Source organism: Erithacus rubecula (assembly GCF_903797595.1).
Source record: "Erithacus rubecula genome assembly, contig: SUPER_Z_unloc_7, whole genome shotgun sequence".
NCBI classification, from domain to species: domain Eukaryota; kingdom Metazoa; phylum Chordata; class Aves; order Passeriformes; family Muscicapidae; genus Erithacus; species Erithacus rubecula.
Genome location: NW_027635539.1, coordinates 11293 through 28537, shown reverse-complemented (window position 1 = coordinate 28537; position 17245 = coordinate 11293). Strand labels below are relative to the sequence as shown.

Below are 17245 nucleotides of genomic sequence, written 5' to 3'. Positions count from 1 at the left end.
ATATATATATTTATTTCTCTACAATAGTCAGGCTTGGAAGACTAGCAGTACATTCTGTTTTCTAAAGCTGACAAATTGCTGTTGTGATTATTACTCAAGTGACATGGTAGTAATACTGTTGGATAACTGTTCATGAGTGCTTAAAAAATATATATTTTAGTGTCTCCGCTAGAGGCCTTAGTATTTTTATGATATAGAAGAGACTAATCTTGGATGCTCATCAAGTAAAAGTATATACGGTTCTTTATTCCCCACAGTTTACAGACTTAAAAAACTGCATTTTGACCACCATGAATACACCCTCTTCAGTCAACATCTCTTCTGGGGAAGCCAATCAGTGAGGTCCAGTTCTTGATTTTTAAGTCTAGCAGTTTATTTCCTGCTTTTGTGGCTTACTTATTTTCTAGATGCCTGAAATGATGCAATTCAGGCTGAGGAAGAACCCAGATATGGTGTGATACATGCAAACTGTCATAGAGTCATCGGGAGAATGAGAGAGAATTTCTGCCAGCATGTAGGAATACTGCCCAGGAGGCACAGGAGGGTTTTCCACATTAATTGAGATGGTAGAGCTTGGCTCTAAGTCTTAGCATGACCCCTGTGTTTTATGAGTTAATAGGAGTTTAATCCTTGGCACAGACTATTTATCTCTCTTTAGTCTGTACAAAACTGCCAGTTACATAGTGTCCTGGTTTGAAGGACAGGTGTCTGCCAGTAAAGGCAGAAGTTTCCCTTTCAAATAGAGACTTTAATTCCACTCCCCCCAAGTATTATAATTGTCTGAATCAAGGACTCTGAGGCAGAGATAAGGGGGTAGGAATAACAGCTCTTTTACTAATATATCTAACCGTACAAGCAGAAAACAACAGCAGTTGTTAAAATTGCCAACAGAACAGAATAGATAACTCGGTGTCAGTCCCTTCTTTAAATGCGAGCACGCTCTCTCTGTGCTCGGTCCCGGTGCTGCAGCGTGTGTGTCCGGGTGATCAGCTGTGTCCGCAAGGCAGGAGGCTGGAATGGGGCAGATGCAGGGCAGGTGTTCACAGAGGGTCTGGCTCTGCTGTGCTCCAGAGTGGGAGCTGCAGACGGGGCATCCTCCTCTGAGCTCCCGAAACACGAGTCCCCCTCCAGAAGCCTGAGAGTTCCCTCCGGGAGCCGCTGCCACCAACCCCTTTTGTCTGGAGTCATCAGAGATCCTGGGTGTAACCCGGCCAGCGCCATTGGCATGATGATGGGAAAAAGTCTTTAAATTGACACAGTAATAGAAAAACACTCAACCCCCAACACATAGGAGCAGCAAAATTCCACAAATACAGACTTTGGTTAGAAAATCAGACTGCAATTTGCTCGTTCAGCTGCAGAAATTCAGCAAAATTACACTGCTAGATAGTAAGGGAAAGAACATTTCTCTCTGCTGCAAAATTACTCTGCGTTTTCTGCCAGCCGTGGAGTTGGAGCTAGTGAGAAACTGGTTTTGTGGAATGGTTATTGCTGACTGCAACCAACGGACTTGTGAAGTGAACACTGAGAATTTAGGTTTAGAGCTACAAAATACCTTCAATATCTGCAACGTAGAACTCAAGAGCTATTTCACCTGCTCATATGCTTTCCTGAAGATTCTTAAAGTCCTGCTAAAAACAGTGTCTTAGATAAAAAACTGTAGCTGGTAAAAAACATATTTCAGTTCAAAACCAAGCATTCATGAACTAGTAATATATGAAAATGGAACTAGAAAACATCCTCTGAATTTTGTTAGACTTCAAATTGTGCATGCTTTGAAACTTACCAGGGACTTTGTATGGTTTCATCTTTGATTGAATCTTCTGAGAACTTTATGGTTGTTGCCCTTCTAGTTGTTACATGAAAATTGAAGGAAAAACCTCCAGCAAGAGGTAGTAGCAAGCTTTTATAAAGTCTGCATTTATTTGTCATGCTGTGATAATTAAAGACAGTATCATAGAAAAAACATTCTTAAGGCTACTTTCTATTTTATTTGAAAAAAGTAGACAACCAAAATGAAGTGGTTAACATAATAATACTTCATCGGTTTGTCACTGGTTGGCTGGGGGGTTTTGTTTTTGTTGGTTTAGGCTTTATTGGTCTTATATGAAGAAAAGAAAAATAAGATTTTCTGATATACATTTTTAAGTTTCCACCAAATGCATTATGATTTCAGAAGCTGCTTATAAAATTTGCTATTTCAAAAAGGTGTCCTATGCTTTTTTTTCTCCATTACTTAATATGATGTTCTCTGTTTTAATGCACTAATGCACATTTTTAATTCCCATAGCATCCTTAATTAGCTAATTCTCGTGGTGTCATATAATTTTTATATATAAATATTTATACTCTGTATAGCTAAAAACCTGAAATTTTATCTTTTAATTGTAGTAATGTCTTTAAAGGCAAGATTTAATCTAAGTTACCAATCCCCTCCTTGATGGCATTTGTGTCTTTATGCCAGTCAAAAAAATACATGAGAAAACAAATATAATTAGGTAAAGTTTTGGTCATTTTTGATCAAAATTTTGGTTTATTGTACCTATACATAAATGTAGAAATACACTTTTTATTTAGAAAGATCTATTAATTAAATGCCAGTACAATAACATTTCATGTAAGCAAAGGTATGGTACTTAAGTATTTACATTTCTGTATTATATGATACCAGTTCAGTGCTTAATTTAATCATATTTCTTTTATGGGTGTATTTCACATTTATTGCCCATAAACTCTTGCAGTTTTGTGTGGAGAAAACAGTTATTGCAGTCTTTCTTACGTACTTAATGTAAAAACTAACATATATCAAATAATGTGAACACTGATTTTCAGTTACTGACAAAACTTAAAAGTTTTCAGGTTTGAAGTTATAATAATTTCACTTAAAGTTATTTTCTGACTAGTGACTAGTTAATAAATATGTATTCTTATGTACGTATATATATATATACACATATAAGTACATGTACATATTTAAGTGTGCGTATATATATAAATTTGTGTATTCTATGTTTACATTTTTCACTTCATATATAGAAACTTGGTTTTGACTCTTTTATTATTGCTTGGGGTGCTTGAGGGCTGATTCTGCTGATTTCCAAATAGATTTCATTTCAGCTGAAACAGAAGTGGAAATTAAGATGAATCAGGGCAGTTTGGAGGACTAAACCTTTAACTTGTGTTGTGTTTGTGGTCAGTTGCATGTCTGTAGTTTGAATGTGTGTATCTCTGAAGACAAAGGATGTAAAAGAGAGTTTTTTTCCACATCTGTTCCTTTGTTTGTTACACAGGTAACTCGTGTTAAAAAATGAGACTTTGTGGAGACAAAAACCTTGCCTTTTTTTTAACTTCCATGGTTGGAATGCTGTTTTTAAGCCTCCTGGAAGTTAATTATAAAAAATTCTGGAAGTTCATTATTGAAAATAAAGATGCTGAAAAATAATAATGAACATGCTTTGCTTAAATGCACTTTGTAAATCCAAAGTGCATTTCTCTTTTAAGTTCCAGCTGCCACATCTTTCATATCTTGCAAAATAAGGAATTCTATATAATCCTTTCTTCAAAGAGTAATAGTAAGATCAAAACTGCACAAAGTAATTTTACTTATGTGAATGTTGAAAATTCTGGGACCACACTTGGGTAACTGAAGTAAAAATGTATTAAAGCTTCAAAGGAATACTCATGTTTTTTTAAAAGCACATTTTTCAGCTCAGGTAATGATATGCAAGGGCCACTGTTACCTCCACACAGAAATCAATCCGAAATGGACACCACTGAAGATTTGAGAAGGAAACTCTACAAGCTTGAGAAAAAACATTTGGAATTGATCAATCAATACAATCAAGATGTAAGGACTTGTTTGTTTGTTTGTTTGTTTTATTTTTACACTGGAATAAATGTAATTTGTTTCCTTGAATTAATTCTCTCATCATGTGAATCAAAATCACAGTCACTAGTCAGAAAATAACAAAGCAGCAGCGCTGTACAGACCTCTCATCCCTGTTTGTAGGAACTGATACAACTTTTAGTGCCATTGCTAATAGTTTAAGGTGTTGATAAGTAACTTGAGCACTAGACAACAGCAAAGTCATGCAGAGGAATATGTTGCAATCCCAGCTGTGGAATTCTCAACCTAAGACATGGTTTGTTTGTTTGTTTGTTTGTTTGAGTGTTTTAATCCCGGTAATTCCAGAGATCCATTTTAGAGAATCACCCCACCACTGATGGAACAATGGGAGCACGACAAGAGCAAATCACTGTGTAAAAAGCAGAAATCTCTAAAAAAACATGGATATGGAACAACAAACTTGGCTTATTGGCTGTATTTAATCTAAACCAGAGGAATGAGTACCCACACCAGGTGCCCCTAACAAACTGCTAAGAGCAGATTTGTTACTTAGAGCAGCAATAATAATTCAAACTAAAGAAAATTTTAATTTTCTCACTGCTACTTAATTTAGGTACTAGTTTGCCACAAGAGCATCAGGGAAAACCTTTGTAATGGGGTTAAATTATTTCCCACTAATGGAGCTCCTGTTAATAAGATGCTGCTGCTTTGGAAATGTCCTGAAAAATGCATGTTTTGCTTTCCACCTTCTTGCACTCAGATGGCTTGAATGTGGTTTCCTGGATCCAATTTCTGGCAGCAGTGACTACACTGTCTATCTTATACCAAATAAAACCCCTTTTTGAAGTGTTTTCTTTGTTGTTTTTAATAGCATTCTGCTTGACTGCTGAACATTGTTAGAAGTTACTACTACCTAGAGTTACTAGGTGTCTAATAATCTAGTATCCCAATGTGACTGTTTTTCTAGTTGTTAAATACAGTTATCAGAAAATTGCCTGTGGAATATGATTATATTGTCTGTCTTAAGGCAGAGTATGTTTGGAAAAACAGAGGGGTATGTTTAAGGTACCTGAAAATGACCTAGGAACAGGATCAGTTTGGATGAAAAAATTAAAAGCATCTAAAATGTGCAGTTTCAAGACTGTATTTCAAATTCAGATGTGATAAGATGGCAGCTGTGATTGCAATTTCTGAAATATTTGTTTTCTAGATGTCTTGCTATGAAAAAGAAATAATGAAATTAAGGTTGGCACTCAAGAGAGGAGAGGCTTTTTGTCAAGTTCTGGAGAGTGAAATACTCTTTGCTAGAAGGTATGTTCATGTACAGATGTATTCTGGAGAGGATGACCAATGGGATGCAAAAGCAAAGCTTTTGGAACTTCAAGGTATCTTAAAAAAAAAAAAAATTATGGACCAGAGGCCACATCTGTCCCTAGTTATTAAAACATGCAGAGATTGCACAAAGTTTTATGGCTACTATCTTTTTTGGAAGCCTCTTATTTTCCCATGTCTTGCTCATCTGTTTTAGTAAGCTCATAAGAGTTTACAAAACCCTTGTTGTCTCATATGAATGAAATATAACCTACTATAGTTATCAATCCCTTTTTTTCTCTTGCTCCTTTGCCTTCTGTTACTCCTTCCTTCAGTATGCACAGAATTGGAATTAAGGTGTCCCTGTCCACATCCTGCTTATCACTATGTCCAGCAGTTGTTCCTTTTACATTTCTGTGGGGAAAAGAAATAAAATTTGTAGTCCTGTTTATTTGTTTGTATTCTTTCTAAAACCCTCCCCCCCCCCCGACATTTTCCCCCTACTAGTTCTGCATTAGAAACTGAAATTTTCTTAATCTTTCTCAGAGAGAGATTTCTCACTCTTAAAAGCTGGGGAGATGCATTTTTTATTACCTATGTAACTATAAAACTCTTTAAATTTAGCACCGGTGATGTATTTGTGAACATCTGGTGTTCATTGGAAAGACTGGATCACTCCTGGAGTTTGTAACCTTACAAGGATGGAAGGTGACTGCAACCTGCAAGTGCACTTATACTGCCAGATTTTCTTCTTTATGATAATAAGAAATGGGCACTTTCACTCATTTGGAGAACACACACATTGTAAAAATCTCCTGGTTGGTTTAAATTTCTCAAACTGTTTTTTGTTTGATTGAGGGTTTTTTGTTTGTTGTGGTTTCACTTTCATTTTTGTTTGGTTTGGTTTAGTTTTTTTGTTGCGTTTTTCTTTATATTTTTGTTTTTGATGTCAAATGTCAAAGAAGCCAAATAGTCATGCTGTTGCTTCTCATTTCTTTTTCAGTTTTTAACTTATTGCTTCTTGTTGCTGGTCTCTTGCAGCCTTGTTTGCTTCATGTGGTGTATTTGATAAGATCCCCACTCCTTGGACAGACCACCTCACTTGTGTCCTGTCTTTAGCATTTTCTCCAAACTGCTTTTCTGCTCTTCTTCTTGAGGCTTGACTTCCTGACAGCTGACAGGTTTTCTCCATCACTGTGTGCACAAATTCTCTGTGCTTATGTCAACACGTCTCTTCCGTTTTTTTCACCCTTCTCCAGCTAGAAAGAAATTTCAGAAGAATGTGATGAATTTGAAATAAAAATCTACTTGAAAGTGGTGATCACATAAATGCCAACATAGCTAGTTGTACTCAGTAACATAAAAGGCTAATACAAAATATTTTGACCCAAAAGCTGATTTGTGGAATGAAGCAAAGTTGCTAGTAAAACTGCTTATAGGAGAAGAATTTTTCCTTGGCATTTAAGCTTTCACAGAGAGGTATATGCAGTATTTCCCTATCTTGGGGCATTTGCTGAGTTGAAGATTTAAATTTCTTGAGCAGCAGTAAATTTCCCCAGAAAAGCTAAACCTTTGCTTAGCCCAACATGCCTCAGGTTTTCCTAGAGTCTTTTTCCTATGGCGGGTGTCTGTCTTTACTGTTACTTAAACTGAGCTTAGTCAACACAGACTAAAGTATCCCATAGGTATTTGGAAATAAGCTAGACAAGTGTTGCCAGAAAAACTCAATTAAGTTTCCCATGCTATGGTGGCCTCTGTTGAAAGAGATGAATTTTTATTTCTTTCCAAAGCAACGAGCATTAATTTGTAAAAATCTCTAAAGCATTTCTATGTCCTTGTGTGAAAGATGCTACAGGAACACAAAATGTGATTGTTTGTCTGTAGTGAAATTGGAAGTGTTAATGTTCCAGCATTTCACAGGATATCACAATACACAGAAGAACTTATGTTCATTATACCTTTTCTTCCTGAACATGCTTATTTCCAGTGCTGCTTGTCTACTTTTTTTTGTTTGTTTTGTCTTGGTTTTTTTTTGTTGTTGTTTTTTTTTTGTTTTTTTTTTTTTTTTTTTTTTTTTAAACAACAGTACACAATGAAAAGTATCTACAGAAAGCAACAGAGGCTGAGAAAATGTTTCAAAGTGCTCAGTGGCAGTGGGAAGAGGAGCAACAAAGATTTGCAGTGGAGAGAGATAACACCTGCAGAGTATACCTCACTGAAATGGAATTCCTTATTGAAGAAAAAACTCAGACAGAAAGGGCTTGTCAGGTTTGCTGGTTTTGCATGGAGGGAGGTCACCTGAGAGGAAGACCACGGCGCAAGGAAATACAGGAGGGCTGTTCCTCTGTGAGAGTTTCCTCTCTGCTCTGCAGGGACCAATTGGAGATTGAAGAGATGCCATGGATAAGTTGGCTGAAGAACCTTTTTTTGTGAGCTATGGGGGAACTGGACTACATTGAAATTCCTTTAAACAGTGGAAAATTACCTGGGGGGTTGAAGTGCTTGAAGAAAAGATCTTTGCCCTGAGGGAATGAGGCTTTCTGTTCTGGAGACTGGAAAGATGGACAGAGGCATTTGATGGAAAAGGTGATGAAGAGAACTTTTGTCTTTGAACAGCTTGTCCTTAAAAGGACATACCCCATGTGTGTGACATAACCCATAACACAGCTCTGGAAGGACTGTGAAAATGGAAGGAATTTCTACAATTGGCAAATTTTCCCTGGGCGGATGCAAATTGTGAAAGTGAAGACATTCTCTATGCCTAAACAAAAAAAAGTACTTTTCTCTCTAAACTGAACTGAAATTATTATTTAAGTGGAAAACTGACTGAAGTGTCTCTGTATGTTGTGGTTAAGAAATATAGAAGGGGCAGGATGGAGGGAATTATCTGAAAATCTTATTCCGAATTTCTTATTTTTTCTGTGTTATCAATAAATTTCTTCTATATACCCTTTTAAGTTTTAGGCCTGCCTTGTCTTTGCTCCTAAATCCTGTGCCTAAAAGAAATTAAATACATTAAAATTGGCAAACCCAAATCAAACTGAGGCATCAGGTATGATGTATTAATAGATGGAAAGTTCCATGAGATGCTGACTGAAAACTTTTTTGGCACTAAGTGTGTGGTAGTTTGAGATGCTACTGGTTTAAGGGGAAAGATAATCCCCCAAATGTCCAAGTACTGCAAAATAGTTCTGAAGATTACAGATTGATGAAGTTACACTCAGTGTGTAACACTGGTTTGGGGCTTTGATGGAATGTGTTGTGGCTGTTTGTCATGGTAAACACCTAACCCAAGATCCTTCTCAAAGCAAGGAGAAACACAAGTCAGTTTTTATTCAAAACTAATTCTTATAAAACTAGGCCAGGATGTAGGCTACTTTAAATAGTTTTCTTTTTTATGTTGGCAGGTATACAGCAGGGTAAGCTCTGAGTTCTGGCTGATAGTAAGTGGCTGAGTTAGTGTGTGGAGGCCCTAAAAGGTTCTTGCCTTCTGTTGTGTACAGTGTTTTATAGAAGCTACATTCAGAGAGTTTAATGCTGCATCAAAGATCAGTGTTGAAAAAGTTTGCCATGCTCTGTCAAGTGATGTTTGTCCTCAAAAAAGGACAAAAGGAGCAGTGGATGGCTCGGGACATTGTGTTCCCTGTCAGTTTCCTGTCAGTGTTCTCTGCCCGTGGCTGTAGAGGAAGAGATTTATAAATTATGACTTGGAATGTGTCGCAGTGTTTTGTGTTATGTATTTACAGGCCCGGTTTAAATCTCCTTTAGTTATTCTGAATTATAAAATGAAAGCTAGGGAGATTTAATTGTGGTCTTAATACGTGCAGAGAATTGGGATTCTGAGCACTGATTGTCAGCAGCCAAATCCTGTCTGGAAAAAGTGCACTCCATGAACCATAATTCTGAATTTGGCAGTGAAAATGCTGAGGCAGGCATGGGAGCAAAGTCATGGAGTATTGAAATGGGACTCTGGGACATGCAGGAAAAGTCTCCTTCTCTGCTTTGTGACAGGTTTGTGGTGAGCTCTGGTGGGGTATCCTGGTCCAGGATAGAAGGTGTTGGAGTTTTATAGGCAGGGCAATAGCATCATCTTGTGGTTAGGCAGGAGATCATATCCCTTCACAGATTTTTCATTAGAATACTTGTGAGATTGCACAGGATGCTCAGAAAACACTGGCACAAATGAGAAGTTTCATTTTTGAGGGTTGGAACCTCTGAGTTAGGCTATGAGTGCCTTGTGTTTGATTAACAAAATGTGGAGTTTCTCAAGGAAAGGGGGATTGACAGGTGAATGCTGCGAGTCTGGCCTGGACTGGTGTTTGAACAGCAGATGGGAAGAGGTTTATGTCACTGGGAAAATACTCTTAGCAATATAGAGGTATAGGGGCAGTATTTGTGCAGGATTTGTGATTTTTTTTTTTTTAAATTAAGAATGTTAATAAGATAAACCTTGTGAGAAGAGGCAAAGCTTAAACCTTTTGGCTGATGTTGTGGAGTAGGTTTGGTAAACTCTGTACTGTTGCTGACTTTCTCTCTAATAGGCCTTCTACAGATCTCTGTTTCTCAATATTTCCTTTCATGACTGTGTGAGATTACACAGAGTTTAAATTTATTGCCAACAGCTAGTATTTTAAACTTTTATTTATTTTTTTTCTGTTCATATTTTCCTAACACAAGTGCTTAGAGTAAGGATTCAGTCCCACATACTTGCTACTTTGCTCCACCTTTTCAAAATCAATTACTTCACTTGTATCTGTGTAACCTTAAGTGTCTGAAATTACTTTTAATATTCATGTCTTTTTCTTGATTTTTGTTGCATAATTTGAAGGCAGGAGGCATTTTGGGGTGTATTGGTCTTTTCAAATCTGTCATCACTCTAAGTGAAAAGATTTTTTGATAGAAAACAGTGCAGCTAAAATTGCGTGTGAATTTCTATTATAGCAGCTCTGCAGTTACTGCTTTTGCTAAAAGCACTTTTTCAATTGAAATTCCATGTCTAGGTATTTATATGGAGATAGTGATTATAAAAAATGCAGCAAGAACATAATGTCAATTTCTATAACTAAACAGAAAATGTTTAAATCATCTGAATGTGTCTTTTTTTCTCTTTTATTTATTTATTGATATGAGTTTTCACAGTTCCAAAGTGCCAGTAGTTCAGATATCACAGATTGGCTTATGGATAATCAACTAAATAAAAAACGAATAAGCAATAAACTAATACACTACTAAATAATAAACAAATAAACTGAACAAATAAAGTTGTCTTTGCATGATGTTATCATCTATTTGGACTTAAATATTTTCAAAATATACTTTTAGGTAGCTAAAGTGAAAATAAATAAACTGGAGGAAAATGCTGAAGCAGCAAGATTAGCACATATGGAAGATAAATACATTATAGAAATCATGCAGGCAAACTTTTTAATAAATACTTGGTAGAAATTTAAACAGGAGATGAACTTTTAAAGCTACAATGTTCCAAGAATGTTAAGAGTTCCTTGCTCCAGTGAAAACACTGAATAGATTTTTTGCAATGAATGTCAAAAGTGTAGAAGGTAATAAAAAAACATCTCCCTTTTTCAGGGAACTATCAAATTAATAGAATAAATATTAAAATAAAATGCCACATTCTTATGTTTGAGAATTCAAAGTCGCATTGAAACAGTGAAGGGAAAGAAAATGTTTCACAATAGTTAAACTGTTAAAATATCCTGTCCTATATCTTTGGAATGGGCACTTGGGTAATTTTGGAGATAAAGTGCATACATCCAGCTTCTCTAGGTGTTAGATACTAATGCATCCTGAGGCTGCAGCTGCAAATGTAATTATGCAGAGTACATGTCAGCTTCAAAGCTATTATATCCCCAGTTACCAGAGAAGTTTGAATGCCTGGAAACATGTAATATGTGTACTTGAATATGAAATTATTTTATTATTAAACTGCATTACACAGGGTTTGATCCATTAAAGCAATCAGGGTTAATTAAAAAAAAATGTGGAAAAACCTGTGAGATGATTACTGAGGGATTTTGTACTTGCTAACAAAGCCTTCATACTGGATTTTTGAAAATCTAAAAGAAAAGAAAAAGGAATTGAATCTTTTTTCTTCTTCTTCTTCTTTTCTGAGAAGCACAAATAAGCATTGTCACTTCTTCAGTCAGTTATTCTCACCCTTTCAAGTCAACTTAAAAAAATAGTATTCCCCTGAAAAACTTCAGTATTATAAATAATTGGAAACAGGAACATCCAAATACCATGAAAGGACAACAAAATGATCAGCATATCTCTTTCTCTCTGTTTTGAACCCTACATATTAATACATTTTTACATGTGTTCAATCTTTCTAATTCCATATAGAATTTAAAAATATATTCACATATAAAAAGCAAAACATAATGGTGAAGAGCTTTGAAGACCATGGTAGTCTTTCCTATCTCCCTTCAACTGCTTTGTTACCACTTGGTAGTTAAGAATTCAAGAACTTGAAGATGCTTTGAAGGAAGAGCAAGGCAGCAGGAGAGAAGATGTTTCAGTGGTAGCAGAGAAAGGTTATGAAGAGACAGAAAATGCACATGAGAGAGGAAAAGAAGTGTAAGTTTCCTTCTGAAGCCACTGTAAAATGGCAGTAGACAGCTTGAGTGCAACTCATAGTTTACATTCCCTGCAATTTTCAGTTAGCAGAAAATTTAATGCAATGTGCCAAACCAAAGGTTCAGAACCTGACAGTCCATTCACAGCAGTTCCATATCAGTAACCAAAGGTACTGTGAATGGGTACAGAGAATAACTGGCCTGTTACAGATTATTTGCCAAAACAAAAATTTTGAAAATCATAGTTATGGTAGGGTCTAGCCTCTAATAGAGGCTGGTGTCAGAGTAGGAAAACATATCCAGCAGGTCTAGAAAAGATGGCTTTTCTATATACACTTACATTATTATAAAAACATTGTTTTCCACTTCAGTGTGCCAGTTGAATCTCTGTCATGAAGTCGTGTATCATTTATAGTGGGTAATATTTGTTTTCAAATATTACAATGGCTGGGCAAAGCTTTAATCAGTTAAAAAATACTGAAATGTGGGATAGCAGAGGAAATCACTTGGGATATGCTTCCTGCTCAGCACAGTCTGTGGTGTCTGTGGCAACAGAACTTGGATGACCTCTCTTTGAGCCTTGAACTATCTTGGTCTGTATACACAGGTGTTTCTGTTGACTTGCACAAGGAGTAGTGGAGAACAGAAGAAACTGGTTTTCCTACAAAAAAGGAAGTTTGTGGTCTGAGCAATTCATTCAAGATTCATGGTAATTACGAGGTTTTTAGTAAGACTTAAAACTTGAGCTGTAAAAACCTTTGTTGTCCTTTGCAAACATCAATTTTAAGCAAGCTTTTGGCTGTTCTGACACCATGTCTAAATACTCAGGCAATCTTTTAAAATTCTTCCTTGGATTTCTCTCTCTGCTTCTGTCTCTTTTGTGCTGTTGTTTGACCTTGCAGTTTTCTCATCATCTGGCTGTTTAGTCATGCCAGGCTGTTGATCTATCTGTTTGCCTGACTGACACAGTACAAGAACAAATAAAAAATCTAGGTTGTCTGCTTTAAAAGTCATGCCAGAGTAAAGTCTTAGGAGCAAGAACTGTACTTGAAATCAAGGTTCATGATGCAAGATGTGGCATGGACTCTCTGAAGAGAGCTGTTGCGTCACCTAAAATACAACAAATTCTGTCTGTTACATGTAATTTTTAGGCCATATCCAAATAATCAATTGAATTTCATGACATGAGACTTGGTAACTGAACACATAACCACTTGAAAAGACATTCTTAGAAGGAATATAAGTTTCTTCATTTAATTAGAAATGGCAAGCAACTTCAGAATCCATATGATGTGCTAACATGGTGTGTTGGGTTGATGTGGCCAGAAATGTGTATTCTATCACCATCTGTTGAAAGCCAGGTGGAGCAGTGATTCCTTATCTCTGTGGCACTATTGTCTGCTAATGGGCCATCTTTAAGACATCTTTAAGACAGCCCATAACACATCTTTATCTTTTGGACAACCCATCCTCTCTCCAAGAAGATATCATCTGCTGCTGGACCATTGAGTCCCACTGTGTGACTGATAAACTTACATCATCCTATTGGGAGATGCTCCAGCCAGGGGGAGGAGCCAAGCCTTTCCTACTTAGATAAAAACTGTTGGACAGCAAGTTATCTGTTTTTCCACTGGATTCCAGAGGAGAAGCTGGACCTTTCTACATCATCCCTGGATTTCTGGAAGAAGGCTGCACCCTTCTACAGGAGCACTGCTTCAGCTGAGCCACACCTGCCACTGCAGGGGGACTGTAGCCACCATTTGATCCGATTGCTACCCACACCTTGACTGACTGATGGGGTGTCAGGTTGTATTCTGACTCTGTCAGGATTGGGATTGTTGGGGTTTTTTTATAAAACTGTATTTCTATTTTCCTAGTAAAGAACTGTTATTCCTAATTCCTATATCTTTGTCTGAGAGCCCCTTAATTTCAAATTTATAATAATCTGGAGGGAGAGGATTTACATTCTCCATTTCAAGGAGAAGCTTTGGCCTTTATTGGCAGACCCCTGTCCTTCAAACCAAGACATAATAGTAGAGAGTGTCTTCAAAGGGAATGCTTTTTATCAATATGACTAAGCATTTTTCTTTCAAACAGAGGTTTGAATCACAATACTCTGGTTGTTGCCTTGAACAGTTTTACATTTTGATCATTACATAGATCTGTCTCAACTACAATTTACAGTTTTGTCATCAAAGGCCTTTGTCTACAAATATTCTATTTCCTTATTCCTGTACTTTTTTCTTCACAGTCATAAAGAACAGTAAAGTTACAACATCTGTAATGTTAGCAGCCATCACTGCACGTTTCCTTTTCTCTCCCTCTCCCCCCATCCATACACCCACAATTCTACTGGCATGGGTGAATTTTTAAAAGAATTCATCATTATGGGGATAACAAAAAGGTTTTATAAATGGTTAGATGATGATCAAATGATATTTTATGACAAATAAATTGCAAATGGTGATTAAGGAATTATTGAATTGTTGAATAATTTAATTATCATTAAACAGTGATTTAACAATGATTTAACATTAATTAATAATCAAGCTGTAGTGAAATGGTAATTGAACCATGCTTTAGTTTCTGATTTCAACAGTGATTTAAACCATTATTAGATTCTGCTACTTACTACACTTCTACATCTAAAGCTATAGCTGGATATATGTCATGAACATACTACATACATTTAGGCTTAATGCAAAATGTGTCACCTCACTATAGACAGCAGGTGCTGGGTAAGGGGGTCTCACCCTCCAGGAGTGCCCTTGAGCAATGTCCCAGCTCATGGGGAGATCTCCACCTGTGGGCCTGCAGGGGCCATAGGAATCTATGACCAACTGCCCTGCAGGGAGGCAGCCAGGTGAAATGGGCTCTGTTCAGATTTATGTGATAGAGGAAAATGAATATACATAAGAAACAAGACAGTAGCTGGGGAAATATGTGCTGTGCTATTGTTGCTTGTTCTTGTGAATGGCTGTCTTTATTTCCCACAGGTATTTTGCTTTCTGCCAGGAGCAGTGAATAAACCACTCCAGCTGAGCTGTGAGTTACAGGTCCAGAATGAACAAGGATCCTGCACAACAGCACCTTATCTAATCTTTCCTTTGTCTCGGTGCTGAGGGAAAGTCAAGGTAAATTCATGTTGAATGTCTAAGTTCACTCAGTGGCTGATAAAACCTCTTTTAATGGATCCAGTACAATAAGTGATGATTCCAACCAACACATCAATCACTGTGTACAGTGTGTCTAATGTATCAATGAAAATGTGCATTTGTGACCCATCTGTGCAACACCAGTGGCTGTTTTCCTATCCCTTCTCTCAGAGTTGACCTTTAATGAAGCAGGAGAGGTTTTGTTTTTAAGAGTCTCTGGCTGAAGCAAAAGAAGTGGGAATGGTGGAGGTGCAGATAGGGAGACAGTAACTAAAGAGACCTCATAAATTTGAAGTACCTAGGCAGAATTTGTGAGAAACTTCCTGCAAACCACTTCTGCTTTTGAAAGGTCTGCTCAAAACCACAGCTTTGGAACAGAGACAGGTCAGAGATCAGTCTTTAGTAAGGATGGGGAAATAAGGCCTTCCACTCTTCATTAGTTTGAATTTGAAACATTCACTTTGACTGGCATTTCTGCTGCCCGAAGGGTAGGATTTTTGTAACCACTGTCCAGGAGAGTAGTCAGGAAAGCTGTGCTTCTTGGTGTGAGTGCTTTTCTTTGGAAATTGCTAAGGAGAGTGAGCTGGAATGCTCTGTTCCCCTCCCAGGTAGGGCATGGTGATTAGTTCCAAGTTCATATTAAACAGGGTCTCTATGTACATAAGTTGATTAAGAAAACTTGTACTTTTAGAGAGAATTTTTCTTTGTCCGCGTGGGGACACAGGATGCACAGTGCAAGCAGCACAGAATCTGAGTTTGCACACTGCCCCTCTGCTCCACGACGAGTGCCCTGGGTGTTTTTTGCACAGCAAGGCAGAAGCAGCTTACAGCAGTTTTGGGTTGCTCTTCAGTCAGAGTCTGGGGTACATGCCCACGTGCCGCCCCAGGTTGGGCTCCAGCACGAAGGCGTTCTCGCCCTTGTCACGCAGCAGCGAGTAGAGGGCGGTGTCCTTGGCAAAGCCCTGGCAGCAGCGCAGCCCCCGCAGGTATCCCGAGGCCCAGCAGGCGGAGGTGGCGGGGAACAGCATGGCAGGGGTGCAGCATTTACTGGCCAGTGCCACGCTGTAGAGCGCAGAGTGCAGGCGGCGCAGCTCCGGCCCCACCAGCTCTGCCAGGGCCATGCTGTACAGGGCCAGGCACCAGCAGGGCTCTGCCATGTCACGAGGCGCCAGCAGGAGGGCTCTGCCATGTCACCAGGTGCCAGCAGGGGTCTGCCATGTCACCAGGCGCCAGCAGGGGTGCCAGCAGTAAGCACCGGCCAGCACCGGCCCCAGGAACATGCCCAGGCACAGCCACTCCAGGATTCTCATGCTGTCAGGGTTGAAGTACAGCTGGAGCCTCGCAGGATGGTACAGAGTGTAGTAGAGAGCATCTCTGAGGCTTGGAGGACTGGGCCGAGAAGAGGTGCTGCAAACAGAAAATATCTCCTCCTCTGGCACAGTATCATGTTCCATGAGGAGGATGTACTCTGGCCTGCACACTAACTTCTGCTCGAGGCAGAAGACATAGTCCTGCTTCTACTTCTTGAAACGGCTCAGCCTGGGGTCAAGATTCTCTCAATTGCTGTCACAAGTGATCACAGAATAGAGGCTGCTCGTCAGCCTGATGTCCTGATGGCTGCTGGGGTCTAACATTCACATGAATTCTCTTATGTCACTAATCTCACTTTTAATCTGTTGTTCCTAGGAAAACATTTGAAAAATGTTTCAAAGCTGCAAAATTTTAGATTCCTCCATAATATAAGAGAGACCGTCTGCCTTCTCCTTTCTGAACCATGAGACAAGGACACAACTAATTCCTGTACTACACTTCTTCTCAGTGTCAGTGGGAAAAGCCATTTCTTTCCTAGCACAGAAACAGCTGGATGAAGTCATGTGGTCAGAGCCATAGAGTCATCTGTCTACGAAGGGTTGAAGGAGGGAAACAAAGATAGACTCTGGGAAAATGTCATGGAAATGTCATGGGCTATGACAGTCCCAGCTGGGCCATAGCAGTGGTGGGAGTAATGGTGCTCACACAAGTGATACCTTACACTTGTGTGTTGATCCTACAGCAGCACCCAACTGAAACCTTTGCATGAAAAGCTTTTCTACGTCCCAGCCTAACATCATGCAGATGAGCTGCTGGCTCAGGACCAGCTCCTCTGCTGATGAATCTTCTCTGGCAGAGACAAGGCCTTTGTGGTACTGTGACAAACATCCTGCTCGAATCTGAGGAAGCCACTGGAGGCTTCGCAAGATGCTGTAGAGGTCTCCTGTAGCATACAGGCATGCTGACAGGGCAATATACAGATATCCTTAAATTCTGGAACCTGAGGTCCCTGCCAGGAGCTGATCCCC

At 38.5% G+C, this 17245-nt stretch overlaps 2 long non-coding RNA genes and 1 pseudogene across 3 annotated transcripts; 2 read left to right on the top strand and 1 right to left on the bottom strand.

The window, feature by feature from the left end:
- Positions 1 to 254: 254 nt before the first annotated feature.
- LOC306815087 lies at positions 255 to 7415 on the top strand. Its single transcript, XR_013777314.1, has 4 exons — positions 255 to 337; positions 3709 to 3847; positions 5058 to 5232; positions 7245 to 7415. It is a non-coding gene; the product is annotated as an uncharacterized lncRNA (long non-coding RNA).
- A 3044-nt stretch (positions 7416 to 10459) lies between these two features.
- Positions 10460 to 13537, top strand: LOC306815085. The gene is made up of 3 exons (XR_013777312.1): positions 10460 to 10573; positions 11628 to 11752; positions 13395 to 13537. It is a non-coding gene; the product is annotated as an uncharacterized lncRNA (long non-coding RNA).
- A 2072-nt stretch (positions 13538 to 15609) lies between these two features.
- On the bottom strand, positions 15610 to 16360 carry LOC306815083 (post-GPI attachment to proteins factor 4 pseudogene; annotated as a pseudogene). The gene is made up of 2 exons: positions 16162 to 16360; positions 15610 to 16056 (listed from the first exon to the last, which is right to left on the bottom strand). The product of its transcript is annotated as a post-GPI attachment to proteins factor 4 pseudogene (transcript).
- Between the last annotated feature and the right edge of the window lie 885 nt (positions 16361 to 17245).